The sequence below is a fragment of the Lissotriton helveticus genome, chromosome 3_1 (assembly GCF_964261635.1).
Source record: "Lissotriton helveticus chromosome 3_1, aLisHel1.1, whole genome shotgun sequence".
NCBI classification, from domain to species: domain Eukaryota; kingdom Metazoa; phylum Chordata; class Amphibia; order Caudata; family Salamandridae; genus Lissotriton; species Lissotriton helveticus.
In genome coordinates this window covers 1,520,274,474-1,520,283,436 of record NC_136061.1, presented here as the reverse complement: position 1 = coordinate 1,520,283,436, position 8,963 = coordinate 1,520,274,474, and positions in this window count along the sequence as shown.

The following is an 8,963-nucleotide window of genomic DNA, read 5'->3' as shown; positions in this document are numbered from 1 at the left end:
CGAAGGCCATGCGGGTAGTTTCGTACTCACTATGAACATAGATGCTTGACTGTAATTGAGGTGAAAGGAACCATGGTGACGGTTGAGAAAGAAGGAGAAACTGTGATCCGTAACATCTCGTGGTTTAAAAAAGTAGACAGCCCAGCCACAATGGCAGAACCAGCTGATGATCCAGCCGAGCAAGAAGCCAGCCACATTGAGTCCGGAGGGGTCGATGGCAGCGACCCAAGACAAGTCTCACCGCCCAGGGCTCCAGAAACGACCCAAGAAACCCAGGAGACACCACCTGTGCCCTGTGAACCAGTGGTGGCACCCAGACCCAGCCGTGGCAGCCACAGGTAAGCTCTGAGAGGCAATCCACCAGGGCCGGACTGCCTACCGGGCAGCTGTGTGTGCTGCCGAGCAGGGTGATGATTTCGTTGATGGGGGCCTGTGTGTGCAAAAAGAAATTCGTTTTGCTTTTTTTATTTCAAAGCGCACGCAGGTCCCCATCAACGAAATAAGCCCATGCCACGGAGAAATCATCTCCCTGCTCGGCAGCACACACAACTGCCCGGTAGCCAGTCCGGCCCTGCAATCCACAACCAAGCACCTGACTCAGAGACTTTGAGTGCCAAGTAAGTGAGCTAAGTGACACTGGGGAAACAGTCAAGGACTGAGTTGGGATGGGATGTGATGAGTCGGCGTCTAAGATGTTAACTGCCGGCGCACGCTCTGGAAATGTACGAACCCGCGGTCATGCCGGACGGCGGAGCGCACTAATAAATTACGGTGGGTGGGAACATTTACAGCAGTCCACACATAGCCACTAACCTAGGGTGACCAGGCGTCCCCGTTTTGCCAGGACGGTCCCTGTTTTTAACCAGCAGTCCCAGCAAATTTCAAGAAATTTAGCTCATGTCCCGGTTTTTGGAGAGGGTCGACTGAAAACGGTGGGAGGTGTTTTTTATGTTTTACAAAGCAGGGATAGTTAGCAGTTGCTTCAAGAAAGCAATTTAATTAACAGGCATGCTACTTCTATTTTTGTGAAATGTCCAGGTTTTTGGCTTTAAAATTCTGGTCAACCTACACTAACCCAGTGTGTGGTGTCCTTTATTGCTGAGACCCATACCTGCTGCGCGCCCATGCTCAGGCAGACCCCGGGGGACGAGGTCTCAACGATAGGCACTAGGATATGCCGTCATTTAGCGAGCCTTATTTTCCAGTCCACTTGAAAGAAGTGAGTACATTTGCTATCTTCACTAAATGAAAAACTACAACATCGAATGGCATAGGTTTGCACTGATACTGCAAAATGGTCCGCTCATGATTTATATTTCTAGTTAGTGGTCTTGAGTAATTACAAAACGCAGATTACGTGCGTGAGCACGCTTGAAAAGTGCATGAGTGCGTGAGCACGCTTGAAAGTGCGTGCCTCAGGTTATTTTTTCGCTGTATACACAAGAAGATGAAAATTAAGATCAAGCAGAATGTGCACTGGATGGCACTCTTTAGTTCAAAACTAGACCGACTTTAACTTGTTCGTATGACAAATCGGTAAGCGGCCCAGTGCCCACTGATCGCTGTAACATGGCACACAAAGTCCCCTTTATTTCCTGCAATTAATAGACCTACTTTCAGCGCTGCCACAATTAGCTGAAACTATTAAACCTCCATTTCTCGTCCCAGCACTGAATTAATTACTTTCTTGCAAAATTTCCCCCTGGATATTCGTAAAGAACTCCTTGCTGGTATCTACCCCTCACAAGGATGTTTGCTGTCTAATTAATGCTGGCGGCCCCGGAGTTCCTTCTAGAGATATGCGACTACTGAGGGAATAAAGAATTATCGGCAGCATCTGAAGTGAGAGCTCAATGTCCGCTGCTTACTCTTTTCATAATGGCGCCGGTGGGGCTGCAGATCTTCACTCTTTATGCAGCCCCTCTACCTCATGTGCCCCATTCAGAAAACAGTACGCCATTTAGACCCCTAGTCACACTGCTGCTCACAGGAGTACATGACTTTTGGAATTCATAAATATTCCCCGAGAACACCAGGGGCCTCATTTATGAGGCTGAGCGTCACTTTTGCGCCGCCGGTGCATCACTTTTGTGACGCACCAGTGGCGTAAAAAATGCACCTTGTTGCGCCATATTTACAAAGTGACGCATCTAGGTAGATGCGTCACTTTGTAAACCCATGCGCCACATTATATCTCAACCAGATATAATGTATGCAAGGGGGGGCGTATTGACGCAAAGAAGGGTCGTAGAAGTGACGCAGTGAAATCTATGAGATTTCACTGCGTCACTTTTAGGACACCGTTGCGTCAAAATCTTGCGCCTGCCTCACAGCAGGCGTAAGACTGACGCAGGCCCTTTCACATGGGGCTTGCCCCATGTGAAAGGACGCATTGCTGGAGTTGCGTCACTTTTGTGACACACTCCAGCAATGCGTCACTTTTGCGCTTACAGATACGTCAGAAATACTGACGTATCTGTAACTCCTTGCGACATGATGCGTCATACATTAAATATGACGCATCAGGAATGTCGCAAGGAGTGCGCACTGAGAAGTGATGCATCACTGTTTTCACGCAGCGATGCGTCATTTTTCATAAGAGAGGCCATAGGAAAGGTGCACCTGTCACAGATTTCCCGGCTTTCCACCGGGTATGTCATGTGGCATTGCCATTTGTCTCATTACATACACTAGGCGGCATATTTAGGAGCCCATTGCGTCACTCTTGCATCACGCCACTTTCATGCAAGAGAAACATAAAAAAAAAATTGATTTATGAAGCCACATAAAGCTACAGCGTGGCCCTGCGTGGTTTCATAAATCTTGAGTAATGTAACGTAGAGCAAATCACTGCGTTGCATTACTCAGCGCCAGGGAGGCATTTCCATGGGTGTTGCATGGCTGTTCCCCCGCAACATCCACAGATTTTGCTGCATTCCCAGATCAACAAGAACAGGTAAACCTGGTAATGTGCCAAAAAGATGCAGCTCTCCAGGAGAGGCATAATGAGGCGAAATATCTTTGTCTCTCCTCGTTTTTCCTCTTTTCCTCTTTCTAGAAAGAGTAAAAAGCCACTCAGGATTGTTTTTGTGCCAGGAGAAGCCCCTTCCTACACAAAAATAATCCTGCATGCAGCACAGGCACCCTTGCACCATGGTGCAAGGGTGCCTGCGTTGGAGCTAGGCAGCCCATTGTGCGCCAGCCCATGCAAAAGTATAGGAATGTGCAGTGTGGCTTTAAATAGGGCGCATTCCTTCCCTCTCCCAGTGACGCAGTACAGCAAGGTGACTTGCTGCACTGCACCATTTTTTCATAGATATGGCCCTAGGTATAACTCTGCATTGCTGAAGTGACAGCATTGTGAAAATGCATATCTTTTTTCCACGACCGGGAAACATTGTTCACAGAGGATAAGCACCTTCCTTTACATCCTCACAACGTTTGGGGATGTTCAATTCCCCTTCGCCCCAGAAAGATTTTTCTTGTCCTTTGAGAAAGTAAATCCGTGATCACATTTATGGTAGGAAATTGGTTTAGAGGAGTTTGAAAATGCCCCCCAAAACTCACAAGATTGTGGATGTTCTCAAAATCCTGAAGGAAAACAACACCTTGAACCTCTCACCCCCCCTATCTTCGTGCATGGTTTACTACAGAATAATTTAATGCATTTGTAGTGTACATTTACACAGTAGTAAAACTATTTGAGCTTGACCGGTATCATTTTGTGGATAGCTGAAGTGTAAATGTAACCATTTTCAGCCAAAAATACAGGTTTACGACCGTAAATGCTTTGTAAATTTGCTTCTTCAGTATTGGATATTTCATAGATTCATATGCTTGAACTATTCCCCATAGTTGAAGAGAGAGTTCCATGGTATCATAGAAAGCTGTACAGCAAAAAAAGAAAATTGACATTGAAGTTAATGGAATATACATTCATTTGAATAGCGGATCCTAGTTATTTAAAATGACACAAAGTCCAGCCAATCTGGCTACAGCACCCATTAGAACTTTCACCACAGAGGCTTCAGTCTCTCAAATTTTCATCTACACGTCTTGTGATGGGATTCTAGCTCAATTTTTCCAATTTCTGATCTATTTGAGGGGATTTTCTTTTCAAAACGTTTGTTCTTTTGGCCTGTCTTATTCTTCCAAGAACCATAATGTCAGCTCCAGCCAAGAAAGGATTATTTTGTCCATTTTGCTCTTGTAGCAAAATGAGGCTTCACTTAGATGACTCTCATAAGAACTGCATCTACTGCCCTCACCCTGATCACCAGGTGAGGCATTGTAAAATTTACTGCACATTCTCTCAAAAGACTTTGCGAGACAGAGAGGATAGACTTCTGTTATGGCTTCAAAACCTATAAACCAAGGAATACCCTCTATCTGATGAAGACGGTGGAACTTCCTCAAAGACTTCGACCTCTCAGAAGAGAGAAAAATCTCTTGAGGGTTTGGCTCCAGCATCGGAATGGGCAGTTAAGAAACCCCATCTGTTACGCTCCAAGTCAGAGGCACGTCCGACTGCATAAAAAAACGGGACAGGTAACCTCAGCAAGGGGGCATTCTGAACCCTTCACTCCATCCACCAAAGTTGCCCTGGTTAAAAAACCTACTAAGTCTCTACCAGCATCTAGGAAAATGGTGTTGTCACCTCAGATTGAAAAGATTTCTTTCAGGATGATTCTACTCTGGACAAGTGTCCCGTCGATGGCAGTTTCCACTGTAACTCCTGCTACAGAAACATTGACGTTTACTATGGCAGCTTCTCCATTGATCATGAAATCGTCCCCTTTGTCATCCACGACAACTACATCTATAAAAGTTGTTGCACAGCCAGACTCACCATCGACGGCACTGCATGTAAAGACAGCGTCCATGTAGACTATTGATGAATGCATTGTCACTCATACCACCATCGGCATTCATGCTGACGAAGCCAACACTATCCACATCAACATAATCGACATTGGTACCGCCGATGTCAACACTGTCCATGACAGCACTTTGAAGATGGGATCATCGACAAGAACAACTTCAATGAGAACAGCATTGATGGAGAGACTGCTGTCACCGTGGATGACAATACCATCTGCGGGAGATTCAAAACGTCCCTCTTTTGTTTCACTGTCACTAATACCAATAAAATGCAGATTCTCCTCAGAAACAATATTACCATCTCACACCTCACCCAGTAAGGTTTCACCTATACCTTTACATAATCTACTAGATGACGATGAGGAGGAAGAGGAGTACTCGGATGAAGAGGGCCCACTCGGACTTGCACATAGCCCCTCAGACCTCCATATTGAATGTCAGGAAGAGGATGAAGAGGACAAACAATATTATGATGATCAATATTCTACAGATCAATACAGTCCGCATGAACAATTTGTGGACTGAAACTACAACAGGAACTTGAAATTCAGATGCCAGTGTCAATAGTAACTAATTTGCAATATATATTGCAGATTCCCACATTCAAGATCTGCCACTCCATTACTACAAACACCTCTACAAAGGCCACCACCTCCAGTACCTCCTCCCAGATGTACATCACCATTTTTTGCTGCACCCTCGGCACCATTGTCAACTTTGCCTCCTAGAATGCCACAAACCCCAATGGAAGATCAATCAATCAATCAATCAATCAATCAGAGCATTTGTAAAGCGCACTACATACCCGTGAGGATTTCAAGGCGCTAGGGGGGGGGGGAGCTGCTACTGTTCGAAGAACCAGGTCTTGAGGAGTCTCCTGAAGGTTAGGAGGTCTTCGGTCTGCTGTAGGTGGATGGTGGATGAGGAGGGTGTTCCACGTCTTGGCGGCAAGGTAAGAGAATGATCTGCCACCGCCGGTCACTCTTCGGAAGTGGGGGACGGTGGCGAGGGCGTGGTCTGCGGAGCGGAGCTGGCGGGCGGGGGTCTAGAGGCCGAGTCGGCTGTTGAGGAGTGCTTTGTGTGTGTGGGCGAGGAGCTTGAAGGTTATCCTCTTGTTGATGGGGATCCAGTGCAGGTCTTTCAGGTGGGATGTGATGTGGCTGCTGCGGGCGGAATGTCGACGATCAGCGTGCGGAGGCGTTCTGGATGCATTGGAGTACTTTCAGGAGTTTGGCCGGGGCTCCTGCGTATAGTGCGTTGCTGTAGTCCTGTAGTCTGCTGCTGACGAGGGCCTGGGTGACTGTCCTTCTAGTTTCAGTGGGGATCCACTTGAAGATCCTGCGAAGCATGGGAAGGGTGTTGAAGCAGGAGGAGGAGACGGCATTGACCTGATTTGTCATGGAGAGTGTGGAGTCGAGGATGACCCCCAGGTTTCGTGCGTGGTCGGTGGGTGTAGGGGGTGCTCCTTGTGCCGTCGGCCACCAGGAGTTGTCCCAGGCCGAGGAGGTGGAACAGAGGATGAGGATCTCCGTCTTGTTCGAGTTCAGCTTCAGACGACTGTTCCTCATCCAGTCGGCGATGGCCTTCATTCCTTCGTGGAGGTTGGTTTTGGCGGTGTGGGGGTCCTTGGTGAGCGAGAGGATCAGCTGGGTGTCGTCGGCATAGGAGATAATGTTGAGGTCGTGCTGTAGGGCGACGTGGGCGAGTGTTGCCATGTAGATGTTGAACAGCGTTGGGCTGAGGGATGAGCCTTGGGGTACGCCGCAGATAATCTAGGTGGCTTCGGAGCAGAAGTGGGAGGCGGATGCTCTGGGTTCTCCCGGAGAGGAAGGAGGTGGTCCAGTCCAGGGCCTTCTCTTGGATTCCGGCGTCGTGGAGGCGTGCTCTTAGTGTGCAGTGGCAGACTGTCGAATGTGGCTGGAGGTCCAGGAGGATGAGGGGCGCAGTTTCTCCATTGTCGAGCAGGATACTGATGTCATCGGTGGCGGCGATGAGGGCAGTTTTGGTGCTGTGGTTGCTCTGGAACCCAGACTGGGACGGTCCAGGATGTTGCTCTCTTTGAGGAAGTTGATCAGTTGTTTGTTGATTGCATTTTCGATGACCTTCGCCGGGAACGGGAGCAGGGAGATGGGCCGGAAGTTCTTCAGGTCCTTGGGGTCTGCCTTGGGTTTCTTTAGTAAGGCGCTGATTTCTGCTTACAGCTCTCCAGGAAGGTTGCTGTCTCGAAGGAGAGGTTGATGGTTTTCCGGAGGTGGGGTGCGATGATGCTGCTGGCTTTGTTAAAGGATGTGGTGTGGGCAGGGGTCTTCCGGGGATCTGGAGTGGACGGTGTTCATGGTCTTGATGGTGTCGACGTTGTTGATGTTGGTCCAGGCGAGCAGGCAGTTGGTGAGGGTGGTGGTCGTGGGAGCGGGGTTGTCGGTGGTTGCCGGGGTGGTGACGGCATCGAAGCTGTGGTGAATGTCTGCGATCTTGCGATGGAAGAAGGTGGCCAGCGAGTCGCACAGGTCTTGTGACAGTGGGATGTCGTTGGTGTTGGAGCTGGGGTTGGAGAGTTCCTTCACGATGCTGAAGAGCTCTATGATGTTGTGTGCTGTGTTGTCGATGCGGTCTCTGAAGGCGGTCCTTTTGGCGGATCTGATGAGTTGGTGGTGTTGGCGGGTGGCGTTCCTGTGGGCTGAGTAGCTTTCCGGTGTTCTTTTGCAGGTCCAGTTTTCGGCAGTTTCGCTTGGAGGCCTAGAGGTCTTCAATGAACCAGCTGGCTCTCTTGCTCTTGCTCTCCCCCCAACACCTCTCTTGGGTGTTGGGGGGCTTCTTGAGCGGGGCAAGGGTGTTGGCGCAGTCGTTGATCCATTGTCTGAGGCTGCGGGCTGCGGCGTCGGGGTTGGTCAGGTCTGCGGGTGGGCTCTGGGCGAGGGTGGCGGTTAGCTGGTCCTGGGTGATCTTGCCCCAGCTGCGACAAGGCATCTGCTGGGTGTGGTGGTGTGTGGTGGGTTTCCGGAATGTGAAGTGGATGCATCGGTGGTCGGTCCAGTGGAGTTCGGTGATGCGGTCGAAGAAGACGTGAGTGCTGGCTGAGAAGATGGGGTCAAGCGTGTAGCCTGCGGAGTGAGTGGGTGTTGTGACGAGTTGTCCGAAGTTGCCGAGGTTGTCGATCAGGGTGGAGGAGTTGGTGTTGTTGTTGTTCTCGAGGTGGAAGTTCAGGTCCCCGAGGAGGATGAAGACCGTGGAGGCGAGGGCATGTGTGCTGATGACGTCGGTGATGGTGTCGCTGAACAGTGGTCGGGTCCGGGGGGTCTGTAGATGAGGGTTGCTCTGAGGGTGGTGTTGGGGTCGGTGTGGATCTGGAAGTGCAGGTGTTTGGCGGTGTTGAGGGTGTTGTCAGCGTGTGTCGAGATTTTGAGAGTGTTCCTGTGGACGATGGGAATTCCACCTCCTATTCCGTTGGTGCAGTCCTTGCGGGTGATCTTGTAGCCTTCCGGGATGACTATGGCGATGTCAGGTGCCGAGGAGGGGGTCAGCCAGGTCTCCGTCAGGAAGGCGACGTCTGGGGCGTTGGTGTCGAGTAGGTCCCATAATTTGACGGCGTGTGCGGGGGCCATGGGTTCTGGCGCTGGTCGCAGTCCAGGCGCTGACAGGCGCAGACGGGCTTGCCTTAGCCCTCCATATGAGGGGATGAGGGAGGGAGGAGCTGCTGGGAGGTAGGAGCGGGGTGGCGAATGGGAATGCAGGGGGCGGGGCCGCAGGGGCCACAGCAGCGGGAACACAGAGTGGGGAGCGGGTGGGGGTCACAAGAGGCAAGGGGGCACAAGAAAAATGGGGCACAAGAGAAAATGGGGGCACAAGGGAGTAAGAGAGAAACAGAAGAGGCACCGTAATTACAAAGACCAAGAAGCAGGCAGTATTAGCAGGGCACAAACCAGTTACGAGCAGCAGAGGCTGAGGTCACACAGGGGGGTGAGGGGAGCGACCTGCCTGGTGACAGTGTCAAGGGTCGCTCCTTCCTCCTTCAGCTGATGAAAGGAGAGAGGGGGTGAGATCAAAGAGGCTCCTTCTATGCCCAATGAGTAGGAGGATTATCA